Raw genomic sequence first — 26010 nt, forward strand, 5'->3', positions numbered from 1 at the left:
TACTGTACTTACTACACTCAGCAGTATATTGGTATCTCTAAACCATTCTTGTCTATTAAAAATTAAACCCTTTTACCATAAATTATTAAAAGTACCTTCACTGGCTGCAAATCAACAAAGGCTTCATAAAGCCTTACGAGAAAGAGAGCGAGAGGAAACTGATTAAATCTGGATCGGCAGGCAATGATTAAAGACGTCTGAGGAAAAAAATATATTACATTTAAAAACTCTTTCAGGACTTAAAAAAATCATTACCTTTTTGTTCAAATTAACTACTAGGCAAAGGCCTTTCAATTTATGCATTAGTCCGCAATTAAAATGTAATTCTACACTCCAAAACTGGCATCATTAGTATACTTTTTATTTAGATATTTCCACCTCCATTTTACAGTGTAATCCTTATAGAAATGGACATTACTGGACCCATCTTATCCTTTTAAGCATGATTTTTCACTTGAAATATTGTTCTTGTTTTGTCCACAGATGTCCAGTGGAGGGAAGTATGTGGAACGGAATGAAGACTGAATTATTTTCACATTGGGTAAATATGAAAGAGTATTTAGACAAAACAGTTATATTTCCTGGAGTGAGAAAGAAGCTGCATTCATCTTGCCACCAGAGCTGAACAAAACATGTCAAGTTTTCGTGTGATGAAGTTCATTCAGACTGCTTTTAACGTAGGTTTGGAATGAATGGGGAGAGAAATCCTCTTTTTGCCCTGTGCTATTTTGTGACATATGGGGAAAAGGTTGGAACAGAAAATGGCATTTTACTGAACAGTATGGAAATTGGTGTGTCATAGGTGAAGGAGCTGATTGTTAAAGTGGCAATCCATCTTGCATTATCACATAGTCTTGATCTGAATGTTATGTGCATATTCAGCAGCACAATGGGAAAATTACAAGGAGGACGAAGGAGCAAAGATATTACAATATGGTCCTGGTCCATGAGTGGGTCTCCTATACACTACGGCAATAAAATACATAAATACATAACAACAAATAATAAAAAGACATTTAAATGGATATCCTCAGGAACTCAGCTGCCTAGCAACCAGTGCACTTGGCTGGGCCCAATAAACCCTCACTATATGACTATGCTCCCTGACTGGTCAGTAGAACCAACAGCTCACCATTTAAGCCCTGTAGTGCAGTGACTGCTCAATGCATTCCTTGCCTACAGCTGCTCCAGACTTGCTTCCTGTCCATCCCTTGCTCCATCCCTTTCCTGCTCCACTCCAGTCCTACTCTCTGTCAGTCTCTAAACTCCTGATTCTTAACTCCTTGTTTTGACTACTGGCTTGCCTTCTGACCACACCTCTGCTTCTGCCCTCTGAGTATGCTCCAACCACTAGGTTGCACTGCCTACACCTCAGTGCATGACAGTTTGAGCAGCCACAAGAAGATAGCAGGGGCTTCACTTCATAGCATGGAGCTAACCTCCAGAATGAACCCCATCAGGACTTCCACCCCCTTTTCAGATGTTGACAGAGTCCTGAAAGGCTCAGGTAGCCATGCTATGTGACCAGAATGCAGCCCTCCAGGCTCAGGTACTGTTACCCGCACAATTTACAGCTCTACCCCTACCCTCCCTCATGAGTTCTCAGGGTGTAGGGCTCCCACCCCCTACCTATCCTTGTGGGTACTCAGGGTATAAGGGACCCAACTTTATCCCTGCGTGGGCTACGGGTCTGCTAGGCCTTTTCCCAGTGAAAGAGCCCTTACACGGTGAATATCCTTAAACATGTACAAGTATTTATTAACAAATCAACAGAATACCACGCCTTATGCTCGCTTCTCCCAATAAAACAGATGTCTCCTGATGGCCAGTCAGGGTCATGTTGTCTGGGGCTCTGGCTTCTACACAGTCTGGTCATGCAAGGGTTAAAAAGTTCAAGCAGCTTTGGTCTTGAGCTATATTCTGGAGTTAAGTTCCAATGAGCTTGTTTTCTGACCCTTATTATATAGTTAAAATGAGGATTTCTTTTATCTATGGCGTAACCAATTATTTTACTTAAAATGTAGCTATGCAAAACCACTAATCAATCATTTTCACAATACAAGAATTCACATGCCCAAGACCACCTACTCATTAGCTTTTATATTTTTCAAAGTTAGTAAAAAGTTCTTAAGGTCTCCTTGTCTTTGCTTCATTAGCAAAAAACTCATACTTTTTATTATCAGTAAGAAGCTGTAGAAATTCAAGATTAGCTTGTCCATTCTCCTGACTTTGTGAATATCCATCTATCTCCGTTAGTGGTCTTCAGCTGCAGCTAATGCTTTTCTATCTGTGTGCATGATCTAGCTCCTGAAGGATTAAGTCACAAACCAATTTGTTCAGCAGTGTCTGGAACCTGCTAAGTACCTAGGATATACCAAGGTATTTCCAAAAGGTGAACATGCTACCTCCTCTCTACAGTTATGATTGCCCAATTGACCTTTAAGTGGGATCAGAGGTTCCTTTTGGATGCATTTACACCCTACCCAAACCCTATCTGCATGCCATCCAGGAGTACCATGAGGAAAATCTCCAGAATGGGTTCATCCATCCCTCAGCTTCCCCAGCAAGTTCACTTACCTTCTTTGTGGCCAAGAATGATGCCTCCTCTGGCTTCATGTTGATTATCAAGCCCTTAACAAGATCTCCATCCACCTTCCTCTCATAAATGAATTCCTGGAAAGACTCCATTTAGCTCAGGTCTTTACAAAGCTAGACCTGCATGGAGCATACAGCCTGGTCAGAATCTGAATGGAAGATGACATTTCAAACCAGTTACTATTATTTTGAATATTTGGTCATGCCATTTGGTCTATGTAAAACTCCTGGTATTTTCCATCATTTCATGAATGAAGTCTTCAGAGACATCCTTGACCAATTCATAATCACTTACTTAGATGATATTCTCATTTTTTCAGAGAATCAAGAATTCCACATGCACACTGTTTTTGATCAGCTTCGCCAAAATGAATTTTAAGCAAAACCTGATAAATTTGAATTTGACAAGGATACTGTGGAGTTTCTGGGCTATGTCATCTTCCTGCAGGACTTTCCACAGACCCCAGCAAGGTTACAGCCATCACCACGTGGAAGGCATCTTCAAATATGTTCGGGAGGCAGTGGTTCCTTGGCTTCACAAATTTTTACCAGTGATTCATCCAAGAATTGTCTAACCTGATAGCTACTTTAACATCCCTCTGCAGGAAGGGGGCTAAATTCATCTGGTACACTGACATGCAGGCATCTTTCAACCACGTGAAAAAGGCTTTTATTTCTTCCCCAGTTTGACCTATCCAGACTCCACAAATGCCTTCATAGTTAAGACAATGCCTCAGACTTTGTAATAGGCACAGTCCTCTTGCATTTTACCTGCCCTCACCAGTTCCTTCGTCTCTGCACCTTTTTCTCCTGGAAACTGACCACCACTGAGAGAAATTATGACATGTGGGACAAAGAACTCCTGGCCATCAGTGGAGCAGGAAGCTCTCACCACTGTCCTTAAACCTTCTCAAAACTTTGTCTGTGGGACTATCACTAGTCACCTGATGATCACTACCTAGTCCTTGCTTCCAAGTGACTGGTTTGCATTCCCAATCTGCCAAACTCTAAGAACCACACGTGCTTCCCCAGTTTCAAAGTTTCATCTACAACAAGACTTCCTTTATCACAGGGATCATCTCTACATTTCTGAGGGCAGCTCCCAGCTTCATGTGCTAAAGCTGTGCCATGACCTGCCCATGGCACATGTTGTGGCCAATTTAAAATCTGGACCCTGATTACTAGGTACATCTGGTGGCCAACCCTATGAATGGATGTTAAAAGCTATGTTAGGTCATGTGACCTCTGTGCCCATATGAAGAAACTGCAAGCCAAGCCTGTGGGCCTCCTTCAGTCCCTCCCCACACCTCTGCATCCGTGGTCCACCCTTTCAATGGATTTTATTGTTGAGTTACCGCACTCAGCTATCCTGACCAAGTTGGCCCATTTTATTCCCTGCTGCACTGTTCCATCTGCACATGAAACTGTGCAAGCCTTCCTGCAGCACATCTTTAAGTACCACAGAATGCCATAATGCATCATTTTGGATCGAGGCCCTTAATTTGTTGCTTGGTTCTGGCAGAAATTTCTCCACCTTCGTGGCACCAAGCCCCTCACCTCAACAGCTTACCATCCACAGGCAGATGGCCATACTGAAAGAGCCAATCAGACCCCGGAGTGGTACCTACCAATTTCCTGAATTTCCATTAGAATGATTGACTTCCACTTGTGTTTAGCTGAGTTTGCATACAACAGGTCTACCCATGCTTCAGTTCAACACGCTCCATTTTTCCAAACTTTGGTTTTCACGCTGGATTCCATCCCAGCAGCCATGGACCTGGCCTACCATTTCCAGAAAATACCAGTAGATCAAAGAACACTTACTTGCCTCTAAAGAAACGTATAAGCATTACGCAGATCAAAAGTAACAGCTGTCCCAACCTTGCAGTATGGGATAAAGTTTCTCTCTTGACTCAAAACCTGGGAACAGACCATGCTTCAGCTAAGCTTGACCACTACTACCTTGGTTCTTTTTGGATCATGGAACAAATAAACCCTGTGGCCTTTAAGCTTCAACTCCAAGAATCCCTCAAGAGTCATGTCTTTCATATTTCTCTCCTCAAACTGTTCAGCTACAAGCATTTACCTGACTGGTAGACCCACCTCCACCCCTAGTAATTGCCTACGGGCAGGAGGACTATGAAGCCCATCAGGTCCTCGACTCCTGATGTGTCAGAGGAAAACTCCAATCTGAGAGACTGGAATGGGTATGGGTCAGAAGAGAAGTCCTGGGAAACAGAAGAAAATGTTCACATTCCCCATCTCCTGTGGCAATTTCACCAAGGAGGAGCCCTCAGGAAAGGGGTACTATCAGGAACACAGGAGGAGGAGGCTGCCAAGCACCCACCCACTACATTTCCCCATGGGTGCTCCAGCCCTGAAGCACCCACAGAGTCAGCACCTATGGATGCTCCTTGGGCAGACTACATGGAGCACAGGCTCACAGCTCTACAGTGCCTGCCCGGCGAGTGAGGTTGGGGACAGGCAGCTGGTTCTAGCCCCCTGGCTGCAAGAGTGATGATGCAGTTTCAGTGTGCGTGTGGTGCAGGTTGTGTCCTTTAAAACTGAACTGCTCCTCCAGAGCGCATCGGGCAGCCAGGAGCTCGGGCTCAGGCTCCAGCAGCTTGCATTCCTGGCCAAGTTTCAGTAGAATCATAGAAGATTAGGGTTGGAAGAGACCTCAGGAGGTCATCTAGTCCAACCCCCCTGCTAAAAGCAGGACCAACCCCAACTAAATCATCGCAGCCAGGGCTTTGTCAAACCAGGCCTTAAAAACTTCTAAGGATGGAGATTCCACCACCTCCCTAGGTAACCCATTCCAGTGCTTCACCACCCTCCTAGTGAAATAATGTTTCCTAACATCCAACCTAGACCTCCCACACTGCAACTTGAGACCATTGCTTCTTGTTCTGTCATCTGCCACCACTGAGAACAGCCGAGCTTCATCCTCTTTGGAACCCCCCTTCAGGTAGTTGAAGGCTGCTATCAAATCCCCCCTCATTCTTCTCTTCTGCAGACTAAACAAGCCCAGTTCCCTCAGCCTCTCCTCGTAAGTCATGTGCGCCAGCCCCCTAATCATTTTCATTGCCCTCCACTGGACTCTCTCTAATTTGTCCACATCCCTTCTGTAGTGGAGGGACCAAAACGGGATGCACCAGTGGCCTCACCAGTGCTGAATAGAGAGGAATAATCACTTCCCTTGATCTGTTGGCAATGCTCCTACTAATACGGCCCAATGAGCCGTTGGCCTCCTTGGCAACAAGGGCACATTGCTGACTCATATCCAGATTCTCGTCCACTGTAATCCCAGGTCCTTTTCTGCAGTACTGCTGCTTAGCCAGTCGGTCCCCAGCCTGCAGCGGTGTATGGGATTCTTCCTTCCTAAGTGTAGGACTCTGCACTTGTCCTTGTTGAACCTCATCATATTTCTTTTGGCCCAATCCTCCAGTTTGTCTAGGTCACTATGGACCCTATCCCTACCCTCCAGCATATCTACCTCTCCCCTGATCTTAGTGTCATCTGCAAACTTGCTAAGAGTGCAATTCATCCCATCATCCAGATCATTAATAAAGATGTTGAACAAAACCGGCCCCAGGACTGAGCCCTGGGGCACTCCACATGATACCGGCTGCCAGCAAGATATCGAGCTGTTGATCACTACCCACTGAGCCCAACAATCTAGCCAGCTTTCTATCCACCTTATAGTCCATTCATCCAATCCATACTTCTTTAGCTTGCTGGCAAGAATACTGTATCAAAAGCTTTGCTAAAGTCAAGATATATCACATCCACTGTTTCCCCCATATCCACAGAGCAAGTTATCTCATCACAGAAGGCAATCAGGTTGGTCAGGCATGACTTGTCCTTTGTGAATCCATGTTGACTGTTCTTGATCACCTTCCTCTCCTCCCATAGGCGGTGAGTTATATGGGCCCGTGGTACCCATGTTCCACCAATATTCCTGAAGGTGGCCCCAGCTCCACCAATGTTTGGGCCCCAGGCCCCATGCTTTGGGGTCCCCACTCCAGGGGTCAGCAACATGGGATGCTATCACCTCGGGGCAGCTCCTCCCATCCTCGGAGCTCCTGTGTGCTGCAGAGAGGCCCCAGCGGTGACCTGGCTTGCAGCCCATTGGCCGGGAACCCCAGCCAATGGGAGATGCAGGGAGCGGTGCCAGAGCTGCCTGGCCACGCCTCCACAGCGGGGAGTGGGAGGGAGCCAAAGGCAGCGGCTCTCAGCCCTGGGCAGAGAGTAAGCAGCAGGAGCCTGTCCCTGTCAAACAGACACAGAGACACAGCCGGTGAGCCAGGGGGTTATGGGGGCAGACAGACACAAGGACACAGCTGGGGGGGGTGGGGACAGACAGATGGAGCTGTGGGCGGGGGAAAGGAGCAGCAATGGGTACCCCGGGGCTGGCATAAAATACACAGGACAGAGGGGGCTTCCTGCAACCTTCCCCAATCCTGCAACCATTTTCTACTTATGTTACCTCAGTGGGTCTGCTCATGTGAGCATAAGGGACATGTTATTCTACTGCTTGAAAAACTAAAGCTGGTGTGTGTGTTAAATATATTAAAAGTTTACATAAAGTTGTTTTAACTTGTAACATTATATAACAGTATTTCAATCTTCTAGAATTCAAGGGTCTACAATTCAGAGTAGTTAATTACACTATCTGTAAAGAAACTGAACAGTCACGTCACGCTGCGCACTCGCTGGTACTTGAAGAGTTCCTTGTCGCTGTGAAAAGTGCATGAACAGATTGCCCACAGGCTAGTCTTGTAGTGTAGACATACCCTATTATTGTTAATGTTTCTCAGTTGGGTTATAAATATATATCTCTGGAATCAGGACAATGATCTAACTTTACCATACAAGAAATCAGAATTTGAGACTCAAACTGTATTCTTTGTTTTTATGCTCACAGGATCCGTATACTGTGGAAGTGTGATGGCCACCACTTGGAAAGGAGGACAGTATGCATGTATTCATATATGCACAGAAGTAGGTATATATTTATGTATACAATACATCCCTCATCAATGTTTTATCAGAATTAAAAAAACAGTATTTAATACAGATTCCCTGTATGTTACTGATAATCTATTTTTACACTTTTTACATGGATTAAAAAGGCCAAACTTATCATTCCATAGTAAGTCTCTTCTCGTTCTTCTGAAGTTGGTGGGGGTTTTATTCACTTAGTGCTTTCTTTCTATAAATGCACATCATGTTGATTGCCAAATAACTGTCCCAAGAGTGCTACGCATTTGTGTTCTACAATTGTAGTGTACCCACTTTCTACGTATTTTTCATTAGAAAAACCTTAAAACTGCATAAAAAATTAAACTTGATATTAAAATGTTTTTCTTTATCGATTGAAAAGTGGTTTCTTGTGAATTGTGAGGTGAGATGTGTGTGTTTGAGGGGGCAGAAAATTCAGAAATCCCAAAAAAATAAAATGTTCATTAAGACCGTGGACTAGAAACGAACCCCCAAACATATTCAAAATGTTACTTGCCTCCAAGAAAGACTTCCTGAGCTTAATGTGACTTGATTGCATTTATATGTTGTTATACATTTGATGGGTGAGGTTCTTTAGTCTGTGGTATACAGGAGGTCAGAGTAGATGATCATAAATTACAGTGGTTACTTCTTAAAATCTAGGCACTTGTTATGGAAAGAATCCTTGGTTGGGAGGCAGGAACTTCTGACTTCTGATTCCAGCTCTGCCACTGTGGGCCAAGCACTTCACTTTTTTGGCCTCTAAAGGGGTTGAGTCACTGTTTAGAAGAAATGATCCAGCTGAAATAACTTCTCCCACTGGTGCAGTTAAGACATCATTTTCTTTCTGGGAGAAAGAATGGAAGGATACAGGTTTTTAAACATCTTTTTAAAGGGATGTTGAGGCTGATGCTGTTAATTGTATCTGAGATTTACTCCTTAGAAAAACCAACCTGCCATAATTTTCCCAATTGGGTGATCAATAAATCCACTGTGGCTTTTAGGTATCAAACACCACCCTCCCCCGTTTTGAGAGGCTGAATTTATCAGCAGGAAGTTCAAACACAAAAGAGACCTTCACCCAGGCTTCTAAACAAAGAGACAGATTCCATCTGAGTTTGTCAGTCTCACTTGCAGGCCCACTAGGCACTCCTGACCTCGATTCCTTCTCTGGAGTCAGGACCTTCTTGCCAACCATAGCTCTTCTCCTGGTGTCACACAGCTCCTTACAGGCGGAGCATCCTGCAGTTAATCTGGGTGGTCCCTCCCAGAGTTCCACTCTATTCCCTTTGCACTCCTTTCCCCCTATGGGCCTCCTCACTCTAGAACCACCCCGCTTCAGCTCGGTCTGGGAGCCTTTTATCAGATCCAGGTGCTCATTAGCCAATTAACTGCAACCCAGTCACCTAAGCAGTTCATTACTTGCAGGTGGGCTGAGATGGGCTAATTCTCCTTAAAGTAGTTTATCACGGGTCAGTTGGGCTAGCCACCTGTGACATAGTGTTTTTTAAGCCTACAAATTAAAGACTAGTATTTTAGAAAAATAGAATATTTCCCTCGATTGCAGTGTGTTTGGAGAGCCCCATCAGATCAATAGGTCAATCCCGTGTGCTCTAGGTATGAGGTACAAATGTTGAATGTGGCATATGACAGAAGGCTATATATGCAGGTTTTTATAAGCAGCCATGTTTTCCTGTAGTCAAATCATGTCAATTGGAGAAAAGGCTGGGATGAAATGCATGGAAAAAGTGACTAAAATTTCTGAGCTACTGGGATCTCACAGAAATACCCTCCAAACACCTGCTCTTTAAATGAACAGTTAAAAATAGGACTCTCGCTCACTATAAAATATAAAAGTGAAATGTAAAATGTATTTATTTATAAAAATATAAAATATAAAATCTCACGTGTTCAAGTTCTGATTTGGGCTAGTTGGGACAATTTTTACTCTTTGCTCATTTCTATCTTTGCTCTGCTTCTATCTGCCTTTCTACTCTTGATAAGCAGCAACAAAACAGGCCAACAAAAAGGTAGCCTGGCTTTCCTCACCAAGTCCAAATATGCTTTCAGAGATACGATATTAGCCTGGTTGTCAACAACACAGTAGCTCCAAAGATGGGATGAAATAGATTCTCTGTGTAGTCATCTCACTTGGGAAAGAAACTAAGACCCGCAGATAGCCATGGCACAGACAACCTAAAAGAAAGGTGGAAGAGACCCATAACTGCCTACTGGAGAGTGGGTCTGATCCAATCTGGCAATTCCTATGTTCCTATCAAAATGAATCGATTTCTTTTCCTTCCTCTATATTTCTTTGTGGTTTCCTTGTTGTCTGTGTGTCCCACTGTAATCTGCAGTACTGTTCTTTGTGAATATATGAAATATTAGTGAGATAGGCCCATGGCACCAGTATGCTCCTAATGGAAAATGTGACCCTCAGAGTCCTACGAATGCAAGTGAATAAAGGAACACTTGAATGATTTTCTGAGGCTGCTCTGTGTTATACCAGGGTAGCCGAATCCTTTCACAGGGAAAGGATCAAATGAAACATGCAAAAATGCTGAAAAAGAAACCCTCATGTTACATTTATACAGAAAATAATTGAGCATTTCCAGCTATGCATTGAAATCAATGAGATTACTCACATGCTTAAAGCCATGCACAGTGAGGGAAGCAGCAGGAGCATTGTGTGATAACTAGGAAGAAAGATGGAAAAAGAGGCAGAAGTGGAAGCAGCCGGAGAGGCAGCAATAGCAGGAGTGAGAAGCCTGTACAAGACTTCGATCCAAAGTTCAGATCCATGCATTGTAAAACGTAAGAAATAAGTTAATTTTGAATTATGGGGCTGGAATTCCATCTCAGTATTGTAGCAACAACATAAGGCCACTTGAGCTTTGTTTTTATAGTTTATGGTATCACCACAACCCCCTGGTGGATTTATAGCCTTGGCATTGAAAAGTAGGTTGTTTATTGTTATACTTACTACAGTACATCACAAGAGATATCGATAACAGTCACCTATCGTACGGCACCATGTTCTCAATGCTGTTGTATTTGTCTCTGGAAAATCAAAGTTGTACTTTGAGACCTGGCAACCACAGAGCAGGTGTGCGTTCTGCCTGCGTCTCTTTGTCCCATTAAGGACGCTTCTTTAATTTAGCAGTGATCTGCCCAGACACAGAAAGGCATGTTGATTTCACATCATTACGTGACAAGCAGCCTTCTAGTTCCAAATTTTCACATTTCCTTTTCTCTTTTTTTTACCCCTTGCAGTATGCTAATTTCTCATCTTAGTCTTATCCCACCAGCTCCCAGATACAATCTATCAACCTAATACAAAGCCAGGTCTCCTAAAGCAAAAGTGAAACAAAAAAAGACACATTCATGGCCACAGTCACTAGCATATGAAAAGCTATGCAAACTGCTAGCAGTGAACAATTCATTCATCACATTTAGTCCCTTTTTTATATTATCAAATTATTTTCAGAAATATTTTGTTTTTTACAAATTTATTTATTTGAAACGATTGAACAATTGGGTTATGAGAACATATTTGACCCTATAGATTGTTTGTGAACTATCCACCTTGACCAATGCTTTGAGTATTCATTATCCATAATTTCCTAGTTGTGCTGTGTGATTAGTAAATGAAGTTACATGATATTGTTTCTTCTCTTGGACTGAATGTCTCCAAAACATAAGAAGCTTCTAAACTAAGGACATGTGGTTAAAGCACTTGATTGGTAGAGCTTTCATCCGCATCTGATCCACGATCCACAAAAATGGTCCACAGATATCCGTGGATATAAAGGGGATATCTGTGGATTTGCAGGACTCTATTGATTGGGTCACAGTTGAATTGGGTTCACTTCCTGCTTATGCCAGAGACTTCTGGTGTGGTATTGGTCAAGTTATTTAATCTCTCTTTCTGTCCCTCAAATCCCCGTTGCAAAGCAACATTTTCCTACTTCACAGAGGTACTGTGATGGTAAATCCACGAGTGCATATGAAGTGTTCAGACCTTACAATGATGTGTGACATAGAAAATACCTTAAAAACAAAGTCACACAAACACTTCTTGTGCCAAAATGTGCGTGAATATATATTCACACAATGCTTTCTTTCTGCAAACATTCTTGCAAACAAATATTTGCTCATACAAGTATTTAGAGAAAGCAAAGAGAATGGGTCATGTATATCAGCAAAGTGAAACCACATTCTGGTTCCAATTGGTTAATGTGCAGAATCCACATTAGGGTCTTTTGTCTTGAATTCACCCATGGGCCCACAGAGGGATCTGGAGGTAGATGCTTGCCCCCACTGCTACCAGGTGCTCCTTGGCTCATGCAGGGTTGTGCAGTGTTTCAGATAGTGGTGGTTGTTTTGTTCCTGGTGCTAACATGCTGGATTCAAAGAAAGATCAATTGGATTCAAAGCCTGCGCATTTGCAAACCATGGGTACTTTCCCAGGGAATCTACATGAGGTCTGGTCTATAATGAGGCAGAATCAGGGGTGAAAACTGAGAGTGCCAGTGAGAAGATTGTTGCTCAGTCTCACTCAAGAGCCTTGAGGCTTATGCTGAGCCTCACTAGTAACCCACTGAACTTGTGGTGTGTGTGTGTGTGTATGTGCAGATCTCAATATTAAAGATATATAATTTGCAACAAGGAGAGTGTTACCCCGGAATTTGACCTTCCTGCCTGCACCCCAGAACTTGACAGTACTGCAATCAGCCATTTTGTATGTTCAGCCACTGCTGGCTGCAAATCAAACATCCCATAGCTAGGAATAATCTTAGGCCTTTGTGAGACAAAGTCAGACAGCTTCATACTTGCAGTTTGTTAATTACAATGGGAGGATGTAACAGAAAGTTATGGAAGAGAGTGAGTGAATAGCACCCTTGGTTTTAGGTGCCACTGACATATTGTTATTAGGGCTAGAAATACTAGAAATGTTTGAGATAATGAGTAGTTTCTTGAAGACAGGAGAATTGGTGACCCAGTAGAGGTTATTTTGCTGACCCACTAGGAGACATCATAGGTTATGTACTCTTTTAGAGTTAACTATAAAAGATTAGGTAAAAGTAAATACCTCAGAGCAGTCTGAGGGAGCTTTTCTTCAGGCAAGGAGCTGACATCTAAACTCCCCATCAGCTGGATGGAAAGAGACCTCTGGATGTCCAGCTGGTGATCACTCAAAACCATCTCAGACTGTGGATAACTACATATGGGATGTCCTAAACCTATTGTATGTGTGTGTGTGTGTGTGTGCTTAATGTCTAATAAATAGTATTTTTAGATAAGAGCCCGCTTGCTTGCATCAACATTTTCCAGCTGGAAATGCTGTGTTCCCATTAATTTATTCCTGACTCTGTCAGGAGAGAAACAGTTAAGTTACCACTGCTTTGGGTTCTGAGCAGGGCCGGCTCAGGCTTTTTTGCCGCCCCAAGCGGTGAAGGAGGGGGAAAAAAAAAAAGCTGCAATCGGCAGCACTTTGGCGGCAGCTCAACCACACCGCTTCATTCCTCGGTGGCAATTCGGCGGTGAGTCCTTCACTCTGAGGGGGACTGAGATACCCGCCGCTGAATTGCTGCCAAAGACCCAGACATGCCACCCCTTCCCATTGGCCGCCCCAAGCACCTGCTTCATTCGCTGGTGCCTGGAGCCGGCCCTGGTTCTGAGAAACCCCAAGTAACATCCCTCACTGAACTCTTAGACCCCTGTTGGGGCAAGGAATATTTTCTTGTCCCTTCCACCAGACTCCTGCTGGTCCTGTGTCTGGGGATTTCCTTGGATATCCCTGAAGCTCTTGTTGCTTCTCAGTCCTATGCTGAGGACAAGGGAAAAAACTACACCTCTCCAACCCCAAACGCAGACACAGCAGCAGCTCTGCTGTTGTCATCGGTAAACATAGTTTTAGAAAGGCTTAAGGAAAAGTGTGCATATAATTCCCCTTAGAGGAATGTATGAGAGTGATGTGATCATACTAGTGCAGGACACAGGACGTGCAACTGATCATCCACAAACCAGTGACACTGACTATACATAAAGTGCTGTGAAATGCACACAATAAACAAACTAAAATGTAGAGAATAATAATAATCTCTAACTTTCTTCAGTTTTAGTAATGTTAGGTGTTACTTATACCAAAACTACAGTGGTACAAAGTTATCTGATGGGAATGTGATTATCAGGGAGATGATGAGTCCTTAAGAAGTTACTGATACTTCCTGTATTTCTGCTGTGGGTATGATATTTGCAAATAATCACAGTGTCATGATGATCATATTCACAACATACAAACAGAGAAGTTAGATAAAGACATAAAATACTCCTTTAGGAGGTTGTAATGCAACACTACTTTCTTAAAATCCAGAACTTTAATACACAGTAACCAAAACCAGAGAGAGAGAAAGCAGGCTGCTCCCAAAGACAGAGCAGCACAACTCTCCCAACTTAGCTCTTGGCTAGGTCTTTCCAGACTGATTCTGATCATATGCTTTCCTACAGAGCCCCTGAGCCTGCAATCTGGACCAGGGAACCTCAAACAATTCAAAATGACAACCTACAGTTCCAACACAGTTTTCAAGTACACCACAGTGACTGCCAGTGAACAGAACTGACAGGCCTTTTCTCCTTGTCTACTTAATTGTAACAAAACAAGAACTAAAGAACTTGTATTAGGTGCTCTGCATGTAGACAAGAACAGTGCACACAGGCTGGGGAAGGCCCTGCTAAGATTTGACAGTAGCACAAGAGACGGTTTGACATCTGGGGAGGAGATGTAGGAGAAGGATGGAGACAATGAAGAAGAATACAAGGAGGACCTCATAGGAATGTTAATTTAACAATGCAGTGTTCTCTCCTCCTTGCCCTCATTATGCAGGAACTAACTGGTAACTATCCTTCACTGATCTCATGCTGCTGCTTAGTGTTTGGAAGCCATGACTGTGGCTGGTGCAATTGAGTTAAATTATTCATGAGTGGGGGATGAAGGGAATCACAAACTTCAGCTTATGACCAACACTCCTTGCCCTATGAGGTGGTGGGAGAGGACATGGAACTACACAAAACTTGGCAACTGTATCTGGGACAAGTGCTCAAGCGGATTTGGGGAGTGTGAATCCATCAAATCAGGTCACTGATGGGTAACAAGGTCATAATGTGGTATTTTTAAAGCATCTTTAAAAATTAAATTTTAAAATAAGGTAACAGGGGCTATAGAGATGCTGGGCATGCTGATCAATCAAATACTTTTCTGTGCTATGCTTTAAGTACACATGTTATATAAGTAAAATATCTAAAGCTATCTATTTAAGTCAGTCATAATGCTTCATTTGTGTGTGAGAGATACTGTAAACATTTTGTATGCAAATAGAAAGAAAAGGAAAAACATCTCTTATGGACGTGCCCAGCAGCCTCTCAATTTAACCACAGGAGGGCATGAGATATTTATTTAAGAGACATTTTGACTGGAAATTATACAAGGGTAGTAAGCCTTATTGCTAAATAGGGATCTGGATAGTCACTTGTTCTTTAGCCCCTTGCTGTCAAACAAGAATACTTGGCTAAAAATATTTTAAAATTAGACTTGTCTGAAATAATTATAAAATTCAATACACTGTGGTGCTAATACAATTGGATTGGGAAGAATATCAAACAGTTTTTTAAAATGCTGATTAATTAACCTAAATCTCAGGTCTGTATTTTTCTGACATTATTTTGAAATACAGTGGTTCTGTAAATAAAATCTTAAATCCTATATATAACCCAGTACATCTGAGTTTTAGATAGCCTGTACATTTTCATATATTTGAATTCAATGGTACAAATTCTTTTTTTTTTGACACACCAGTCTAAATCTGGAGTAAATCCACTGAGTTCTTAGTTATTCTGGATTTACTGTGGTGTAACAGCCAATTCTGCCCTCACATGATATGTATTCTATTTGCTATTATCTATTGTTTTAATTGCTGTGGAAGGGTTTTTTAAAGGAGAGTTTTTTCTTCACTAGTTGCTTAGGAACTAATTCTATCTCCTTTACTCACAGTACAATACTGGATTCATTTAGATCCCAGTCCTGCAAAGCATGTAAAAATGTTAAGTACTTGAGCAATTTTGTTGTCATCACTTAAGCATATGCTTAAAATTAAGTATGTGCTTAAATGGATTGGGGCATACAGTGCCTCTCAACATGAGGAAGGTGGCAGGATGAAGCTCGTAATTAGTTTACAAATATAATTCAACATGCAGTGCAATTCTTTGCACTGAAAAAAGTGCATGTGGACATGTCTCTCTTGGCACAGAGGGGATTAACCTATTTATCTACTTTGGTTTCCAAAGGGGGTGGAAGTGGGGGTGATTGCTGTTGTTTTTCGCTCCTAAATTTGTAAATTTCATTTAAGTTAACTGATTTGTATCAGAATATTTGTACCAATATTTCAAAGTCTGTTTGTCTATGATTTACTTAGAAGACAAATCAGTAAATGTTGTTGTTAGTAAAGATGAGATATTTTTACTCCTGGTTCATTCAATTTGAAATAAAACCGAATGCTTAAACAACACCAAAGTATCATTAATAAAAAGTGGAAGTTTGTGTAATTTTTAAATTACAGGCTATGCCTGTACTGTAAAATTCTGATCCAAAGCCTAATACCCATAAAGTTCAGAAGAGTTTGAATCCAGGATTGTGGTTTAAACCTTTTTTTAATGGTCCATTATGGAATTTCTTGCACCCTGCTTTGAAGCATATGGCCAGTATATGGGCCCCCCACTACAAAAAGGATGTGAACAAATTAGAGAGAGTCCAGTGGAGGGCAACAAAAATGATTAGGGAGCTGGGGCACATGACTTACAAGGAGTGGCTGAGGGAACTGGGCTTGTTTAGTCTTCAGAAGAGAAGAATGAGGGGGATTTGATATCAGCCTTCAACTACCTGAAGGGGGGTTCCAAAGAGGATGGAGCTCGGCTGTTCTCAGTTGTGGCAGATGACAGAACAAGGAGCAATGGTCTCAAGTTTCAGTGGGGGAGGTCTAGGTTGGATATTAGGAAAAACTTTTTCACTAGGAGGGTGATGAAGCACTAGAATGGGTTACCTGTGGAGGTGGTGGAATCTCCATTCTTAGAGGTTTTTAAGGCCTGGCTTGACAAAGCCCTGGCTGGGGTGATTTAGTTGGGGTTAGTCCTGCTTTGAGCAGGGGGTTGGACTGGATGACCTCCTGAGGTCTCTTCCAACTCTTCTATTCTATGATTCTGTCAGAGTCAGGTGACTGCACTATATAAACTATAGGTGTGATCCAGTATGGCAATTCCTATGTTTCTGAGTGAGAAGGGCCAACTGCATTCAAGTCTGAATTTCAATTCAAACTTCACCAAAATCCAGAATTGTTTGGTTCCAGAGTTTTGGTTCAGGCTCATCCCTGATGAAAATCTATTACTGCAGGAAATTAACATGGCAGCAAGGGCGATAGCAGAAAGAGACAGCCACTTGCACAAAATTGTTTTTGAACATGACACAGTCAATACAGTAGAAGGCATGACTGGACTAGTAAACTGCAGTTGCCACATATTATTTTCTATGCTTTGAAACCCCCTTATTTCAATGCCCAGTATTAGATTGGTTAATTGGTTAATAATAAAATCACACAGTGTTTTAATATCATGTGCTGCAAAGAGCCGCAGGAGACACATTAAAGAGCCACTTGCAGCTCTCGAGCATCAGTCTGAGAATCGCTGCTTTAAACGGTGTTCTACTGAAAGTTTGAATGAAGGGAATAATCTTTCAAAAACAAGAAATCCTGTACATTAAATACATAAATGCCTGGAGGTTGATGATCAACCTGCAAAACAAAGAAACACAAAAAAATTCCCCTTTGCACTAAGTTTGAAAATTGAAATGAAATGACTCTTAAAAAAAGGAGTGGCCCAATCCTGCTCAGGCAAAACTCCCACTGACAACAGGATTGCAGGATCTGGGTCCAAGTTCTTGACTGTGGGTAAATCTGGCCACATCTCGTTCATATTCTCTAATATGTCTATCTCTTGTTGGCAATGAAACATTTGTAGGTACTAATTAAAAAAGCTATTATCCCATTTACATTGTCTGTGAAACTGACAGTGCAATGAATACAATGTAGGATACTGTTTGCCTGTAAGCTTTTCTGATCCACTAATGAATCAAATATATTTGAATTTAGAACTCTCATAACTTTTTATGGAACACTATTAAACCAATTTGGTTGATAACCACTGTAACCTTTGTAATATACTGCAGCAACAATGAGATTATTATTCCCGGATGTGGTTTGCTGTACCATGAGCTGTATGCTGATCTCCTGAAGTCCTTGCGTGAAGGAAAATTTAAAAAAAAGAGATTTTTTAAAAAGTTGCTTGTTCTTAAATGGAGAACTGATTAGTAAGAATGATTTAATATCTCCCTGCCTTAGAAGCAATGGAAATTTGGGACAGGATCAAACATTCCCTCCAAGTTGGCTACAACCTTCCTTGCTTAATATTGTTTTTAAATGAAACATCTGACACATTTTCCAGCAGGGATGTTATTTTGTTCCTCATGCTGAAATGTTTCAAAATTCACTGAAAAACAGGCTGAATGGAAGAATTTTTTCCCCATAGACATCTGGAGCTTTCTTTCAAAGCTGATGTGATCTTTCATCTGGACAAGAAAGGCTTTGATCCAAACTCTAAGATCCCCTATCTCCCAGTTAATTGGTGTTAGTGAGGTAGGTTTGACAGCCTCTGACACCAGTCTCTGGAATGCCTTACTCTATTAAGACCTGTCGGTTGTGACTCAGTCAACTCAAAGACATCAGCATTCTCTCATTTGACTTCTGCCCCTCTGGGGATGGCTACAGGTTTTACCTGCTTTCATTGTTTTTTCTTCTAAAACCATTCAATGTCAAGAACTAAATACACTTTTGAAACCAAGCACAAGGCACTTAGAGGCACATGTGATGAGCGATGTTTTTAACAAACTCTCCCACTTAATACAGCAGGAGAAATAGCATAAAAGAGAGAGAGGTGGAGATAAAATCAAAGTGTCCATTTCTTTAGGATCTTACAATTCTGATGTGTTCACGTGTATTTTTCTGCAGTATGTTTATTGAAGGATAACCAACAAAAGTGTTTTTGGTGGGGAAATATGCACTGATGATTCCCTGTATGAGTTATAGTGTAAATCATTCAAAAGTATCATTCACTCTTTGATGTATTATACTAAAATAGGGTTAGATAATTTAAGGCAGGATTGTGACCAGTCCTTATGATGCAACACAGGGGAGTAAAGGAAACATGGGCTATTTGCACTGTGGGCACTAGCTTGGCAAGGACAGTATCTCCACAGGACAGCTATTCCTGAGTAGATAGGATGGGAGTGACTGTGCAGGGACAGGGAATGGGTGGAGCTGTGGTTCTGTCCCACTCAGTCCACAGATCAGTAGAGATGGGCTGGCCTGGAGGGGGAAGTAATCTGTTCCTGGTATAGGCCTATAACAGAAAACTTTCCCTCTGGAGCCAGGGAAGAACCAGGGAATGCATTGTGACAGAGTGCTGTGGCAGTACAGCCACATGCCACCCCTCACTTGGGTCTGACCACAATGTCACCATCTAGTCTTTAGAGTGCAATGTGTTTTGAAGATGAGTAGTGCAACTCATAGCCTCTCATTTCCAGAGACACAAGGCCTAATTTCCCAAGTGCCTCACCCCCTTTTCTGGGAGTATGGACAGTTCTCAAGTTCCTGCACCTACATCTGCACCTACATCTTCATGCACAGGTGTGCGACTCCATCCACTGCATGTGGTTTTAGGGCTGTCTCCTGTGAGATGCTGAGTGCCCCCAGACTATATGGGAGCCATTTGGAGATTGTTGTTTTGTCTCACTGAGATACTGTCTGGAGATCCACATTATTTTCCTGAGGGTCTCTAGGAGAAAACAATTGGAGAATCCTTCAATGTAAGTTAATACCAAAACCAGTGAGATGCTCTCATTTATATGTCATATATCAGGCAATACTGAGCAGTCCCAGTGTCAATTCAGTTCACTATAGTCACATCCCAATACTAAAAGCTCCTGGATGGACTCTTAACACTGAAGAGGGCTCCAGCTCCATAACATGTTGCCTCAGCATTACAATTTATGGAAAAGATATAAGATCTGTGAGATGTATTGTGTGCTAAGCTGGGGAAAGAGGTTATTGGTTATTATTAGTCCTGATATCCATGAGTGTACATTTGAACTGCAAGGTTTAAAATATCATGGCCGCAGAGATTCCTGGTCCAACAGAATTAAAGAATGTACAACAAAACCATTGTTGGTTTGTACTGCTTAGAAAGTATGTCCAGCTGTACATGACCCTGCAACTGTGATTGATCTGGAGAGTTACAGGTTTAATATTGATTAGAAATGGATATACCACTGCCACTTACATGTCAGTCTTTCTCAGAAAGTGTAGCCCATCTGTGTACTTTAGAGCAAAGATTACAGAGTTCACTGAAGTCTCAGTACTGGGTTCTCTGTATCAGTTTCCTACACCTGAGTTGAGGCACTTACACCAAAAGCATATTAGAATGCAATGGCTTTGAAAGGCGGCTTCAGTGCATGTGTGGTTGGGAAGTATAAGGTTTGACAAAGTAAGGATGAATCTTTGGTGATAAAGGGTGGAAACAAATTGAAAGCAGGATGAAAAATCCATTTTACAAGCAGAAAATGTAGCATAAGTAGGTGAGCCAGGAAGTAAGTAGAAGCACTACCTAACTGACAATTGTTTTTCATTATTAGGACTGAAAAAAAAAGTTTGAAAATGCCAACCCTCCACTTGGCTAAGAATAAACAGACATTCAGGGTCCAGTCCTGCTCTCCTTTAAGTCAGTATCGCAGTCTCCAGTATCCCAGTTCCGTAGACAGTGGGACTGTGTTGATTCACCACTGTGTTACTCCAGTTTTGCAGCAGTGTGACTCTGTTGAGTTATGCAGCGAATCAGGTCCAGCACTGCTCTAGAAAAAAATAAATCAGCAACAGTTCAATGGCTTATGCAGCCATCTAATGGCTATTATTGGTGCCCAGGTCTCTATGTTTGTTAGGCTTTTTTTATCATGTATGAAATACTGATTTTTTTATTTTGGGGCTATGCAATCCCCCACCCCTCCCAGTCAATATATTCTTTAAGGAAATAATTTTATTTAAATATGGCAAATGAAAATACCAGAATCAAATGGAAACCTGTTTTCCACATCATTAGAGTAAACTGAGGAAAAATAGGGTAGGGAGGTCAGTTTTTAAGTTATATACATTAGCTCAAAATGTTCTTCATGAGCTCAGGCTATTTCACATGTTTAAGCACTGAGCACTGATTCACAGTGACTTTGATGGAATAACCAGGTTTTATGCATTAGACTTGAAAGGCATTTGAATAAATTCCAGGTCAGTGTTTTAGGTCTGGCATTTCCAAGATTTACCCCGTGCTTGCTTCCTTTCAAGAGAATTGCAACTGCTTTCCCCAGCTTCTCAAACATTCCCAGAGAAATACCTCTGGAAAAGAGAAATCTGGTTATAAGAACTTAATCACTTCCTAGATTATTCATCATTTCAGCAACAAATACAGGTAGCTTTTTATTTTTAACCCTAGAAGCACTGCTGGTGTGAGAAAATTCATGGCCCCAGCTGACAGGGCTTTCATTTACTCTGCTCTAACAGTATTAGATTGGCATAGATGTAATCTCATTAGGTTATCCATGGAGACCTACTGGCACAGGAAAACAGCATCTATTGTTTACTCACACGGTATATTGGGATAATCTGAGAGGGCCCTAATGGAGTTGTAACTATGCACATGCTGACTGGAAGCATTAAGAAGATTCATATACAGCTCTATTAATGGCACCAGGGAATCTGAATAAACAAATAAGGCCACACTGAGCAATAAATGTTAGCCTACAAGTACCACAACTTTCCTCATAACTACGCTAATTAATTGCTACAAAATGAATAATTTTATGATACAATTTGGGCATTGGAGGGCATGGCTTAGTGGGCTAAGTATTATGTTTGAAAAGACTGCAAGGCACAGATAAGGTCAAATCCTAGGGAGACTGCTCCCATCCTTCCACAGTATAGTTGCTCCATTGAATTCCATGCTGCTAACTGTATGTGGTTCCTTGGGAATAAAGGACAAATCCTTTCCCTACAGAAGTCAGTTGGAGTTTTGCTCTGTATTTCAATGGGAACAGGAGCAGGCTTGTGATCTTTGAAACCAAGGACTTGTTTGCTCTGCATTAAAGGAGCCAAGGCACTTCTTCTTAAGAGTTAGAGTTTATACCAATGTTCCTGGCCAAAATATTCCTTTCTTTCCCACTGATGTGTAGGCTGTCCATCTGGATGATGCCTTCCACCAAAGAGGTGGCTGAATTTCAGCGGTGCTCTATGTATATACAATGAAACCTGCTTTAAGCATAATGGAGTTGGCCACTGAATAACAATGGGACAGAATTGTGTTCAGTAGACTTGGGGATACTTTAAAGCAGAATCTTAAATAGGCTAATAAAACTGATCGATTGTATAAGTTCTGTTTTGGTAGCCTATCTTCTAGATGAAGATTGCTGGATGAGATTTCATGTAGAGCCTATTATTACTGCTCCTATGGTGAGCAAGGTCACTCTGAGTGAAGTAAGATAGCTTCTTCCACTGCATGGCTAACTGCCCTGGAATGAAAAATTGGATTTGAATCAAAACTTGGTCTCTGAAATTGATGGGTAGGGAACTAATCACAGGGTCATCAGTCATTTCAGTGAAGAAGCATCAAATAACACAATATCCTTGCACTTTTAGGTCCAGGCTGGCCCTGTTAATTGTGTTAAAGTTTGTCTGGTCTTTTCCCCCCAAAAAATTAATGTTGTGTCACGAGTGTTTGGTACCCAAATTATTCTGAGTCTAAATATCCAGGGTTTATCTTGACAGGAGAGTTTCCAATTACTTTCCCATCTTTATGAAGATTTAAAAAAAAATGAGTGGCTACAGTTAGGCTTCAATGTCTATATTTAGGCACTAAATAAGTGTCCTGATATTCAAAAGTGCCGAACATCCAGGATTAGTAGCTCACTCTAGACACATTTTTTTAAAAAACAATTGGCCTTTATAACTGTTATTATTCTGATTATTTATCATTTGTACTGCAATAGCACATAGGACCTGCAAATCATGGACCCATGGTTCTAGGTGCAGCACAGAAGAAAAAGTACTATAAGATACAATTCTAATGACCACATTTCTAAATGGTTATACACCCAGCAGACTAGGTTCAGATAACACAGCTACTCCATATTTAGGACATGCCTGTTTTCTGTAAGATATTCAGTCATCAGCGCTTCAAAAGTAGTTAACAAATAGGCTTTGATTAGACAAAATGACAGGGTTGCCCTTCCCGCCTGGCCCCTCTCATCATTCTTTGATGATTCTCTGGCCCCATGGCTAGTGCTTCTATCTGCTGCTCCCCATCATTTGGTATCTCACATAGTCATTCAGTATGAGTTGAGCGCCATTTCCCAGCTCAGCACTAATGGCTGTATTGGCTAAAATGACAGGCCCACTTATGCTCGAGGGTTTCTTCTTCATTTGTGCTCAAAAAGAAAATGTCTATGAAGGTGCAGCCAAGATGGGGCAGAAAAGAAAAGAAATTCAATTTAGTTGGGAAACAATTTCAATGCTTAATTAGGAAGGGGGGGGGAATCCAAACCCTGAACAGGTGGTGTATTATTCTGCCAGGGATCTTCAATGGGAGTCAGTGCATATTGTTAGCTGGATGCAGAATGAAAAATGTGAAGACCTGCAGTACATGGATATATAATGGCATGTGAGCTGCTCAGATGAGGCCGTGATGATGTGAAGAAATCCAATCTGTACAGGAGAAAACACTCCTTTTTGCCCACAGTTCTGCTTTGAGATTTACATGGATGTGGCATTAGCAGTATCCTCATTTAGCTGCACATACCCAAAGGAACAGCAAAAATGATGGCCCAGAAGAAAACTGCCACATTTCAAACACTCCAGCTGTGTCCTGCCACCATATCTGCCTTCCTCTGCCAAATCCAGTAATTTATGATTTTGTCTTTCGTATCTACAAAAAATGTTAATTTTATAGAATGAGGGAAAGACTTGGAAAAGAATAAAACAGGTGGTGAAGGGACACTTGTGTTTTCTGTTAACTGCATTACTGTTTTTACCCCAATCTTGTAAATATTACTGAAGTTTACATGATTGTTACTGTTGTGTACATGGTGCTTTAAAATAGAAAAGCAGTGCCAGCAAATAACAGTCTCTGTTTCAAAGAGATTGTAGTCTTAAAGGCATACTGATCCAGCTGGCACTAGAGCACAACACAATACTGAATAAATAAATCATGAATTTTGAATCATAATGATTTTCATTATTGAAGCCCAGGGAGTGTGCTCTAAAAGAATAATTATTCTTGTATTTGCATAAGAAGATGATGGCAAGGTCGTTCTTGTTCTGTGGGATAAAACTCATAGGTGCTGGAATTAGGGGTCCTGGGGGTGCTGCCGCACCCCCTGGCATGAAGTGGGTTCCATTATATACAGGGTTTACAGTTTGTTTCAATGGCTCAGCACCCGAACTATACAAATTGTTCCAGCCCCCCTGATAGAACCGTGTGTGTATATATCTGTATGAAACAGCATGGTCCATATATTTGGGGGGGGGGTATTAGCTGAGTGACAGGAAGTCACTGTAACCTCACTGCTACCAAAAAGAAAAAAAATGTTGCAGTTCTCTGCCTGCTTTGTGATTAAGTGTAACTCACATCAGCATTTCACCCCATGAGAAGGCTCCTTAGTGATCTTTTCTCTAGGCTGTATAAATGATTTTTTTGGCGTCCTCTCAAGGTAGCGCACGCGCCCAGGCAGCAGTCCCTCCCCCTTCACAGCATCTCTGCAGAGTTTATGGGATGCTGGTTGGGGAACTCAGCCAATAGCAGCATGTGGCATAGACAAGAAAATAGTATCCTGGCAATGGCACGTGTTTCCATTGCTTCTAGTGCTGCCGCAGTCCTGCTTCCAATGGGGAAAATGTAATGGAGCAGAAACGGCCAATGAGCTGAGGGTCTGTCCTCCTCCTCCATGCCCTTTAACATGTAAAGGGAAGGGCATGGGCTCCAATGTCTAGTAATATAAAATGTGTGCTGCTGAATACACAAAACTGGGAGCTATGTGGGTGAGTGGCTATTGTATAATCACCATGTATAATTATTTTTGGATTCAGGATCTCTCTGTTCAAATACCACTATGCCTAATGGTGGTAAAGTTTCAAGAGACCAGACCATCTGATTGCATACTTTTAAATCGTGCTAATATTTCTCCTTGTGCTTTATTCTAGAGGATACACATGAGCTTGCTACACAGAAAGCTGCTGCCTGATGTAAACTGAAGGAGACCAATATTTCTTGTGGGTTCCAGGGCTAACTTCTCAAGTCCTGGAGGCTGCTTGTGATACAGAGGGTTTCCTGGCCCTCTCTGCCTGCTACTCATGCTTCATCCATTCATCTTAGAAGACCTGGACAAGACTCTATACATTAAATAGAAGAGCTCTAAAGGCAACAAAGTCCTGCAAAGCTGTCTGCTGTGTCACATATCAGGTATCAGAGGGGTAGCCGTGTTAGTCTGGATCTGTAAAAGCAGCAAAGAGTCTTGTGGCACCTTATAGACTAACAGATGTTTTGGAGCATGAGCTTTCGTGGGTGAATACCCACTTCGTCGGATGCATGTAGTGTTTTCCATGTAGTCCATAAGGTGCCACAAGACTCTTTGCTGCTGTGTCACAGTAGCAATCCCACTGGAAAGGTTGCTGAATCAGATGGTAACAATGAGAGCTGACAGATGACTGTGGTACACTGTTTGTTGAATTGAAGTCATAACAGTCCAGCTGGTTGGTGATGTTACTGGCTCTTAGCACATAGCCAATAATTCCCTACATTGTGCAGGCGCTTGGCACCCCTCCTGCCACATTTCCATTTACTAACATATCCCCATTTTGAAATGCATTTACATGGTTTTACAGGTTCCTAAATGTAAAAGTATGATTACAAAGCCCCTCAAGATTTGGTTACAACGAAGATTTTCTTGTTGAGGTTCTGCTTTTATTCTCTGCTGAACCATTACAGTGAGTTACTACCTTGCAAGTGACTCACAGGTATTTATTATCCCGTGTATAAAAGGTCAGGTTTTAATGTTCTGTGTGATATATGTACATGGCTCAAGATCAGGCAGTCTTGAATGATAGATCTTAAACTATGATTCAGGGGAAGGGGCAAGAAATGAGAAATCACAACGTTCATTAAACAAGCCTGAAAAACACTAGCACATATGTGAGCTGGAGATGGAAACCTGCC

The 26010-nt window shown here is 41.8% G+C and overlaps 1 long non-coding RNA gene across 1 annotated transcript in view; it reads left to right on the forward strand.

Moving 5' to 3' along the window:
• The window catches only part of LOC120398715, a 53941-nt gene extending 28697 nt beyond the window's left edge, over positions 1 to 25244 (forward strand). The window contains exons 2-4 of the long non-coding RNA XR_005594649.1: positions 484 to 541; positions 7523 to 7599; positions 24999 to 25244. This is a non-coding gene — a long non-coding RNA (uncharacterized LOC120398715). The remainder of the gene's footprint in view (positions 1 to 483; positions 542 to 7522; positions 7600 to 24998) is intronic.
• Positions 25245 to 26010: the final 766 nt, after the last annotated feature.

The sequence above is a fragment of the Mauremys reevesii genome, linkage group 2, assembly GCF_016161935.1.
Source record: "Mauremys reevesii isolate NIE-2019 linkage group 2, ASM1616193v1, whole genome shotgun sequence".
In the NCBI taxonomy this organism is placed as follows: Eukaryota; Metazoa; Chordata; order Testudines; family Geoemydidae; genus Mauremys; species Mauremys reevesii.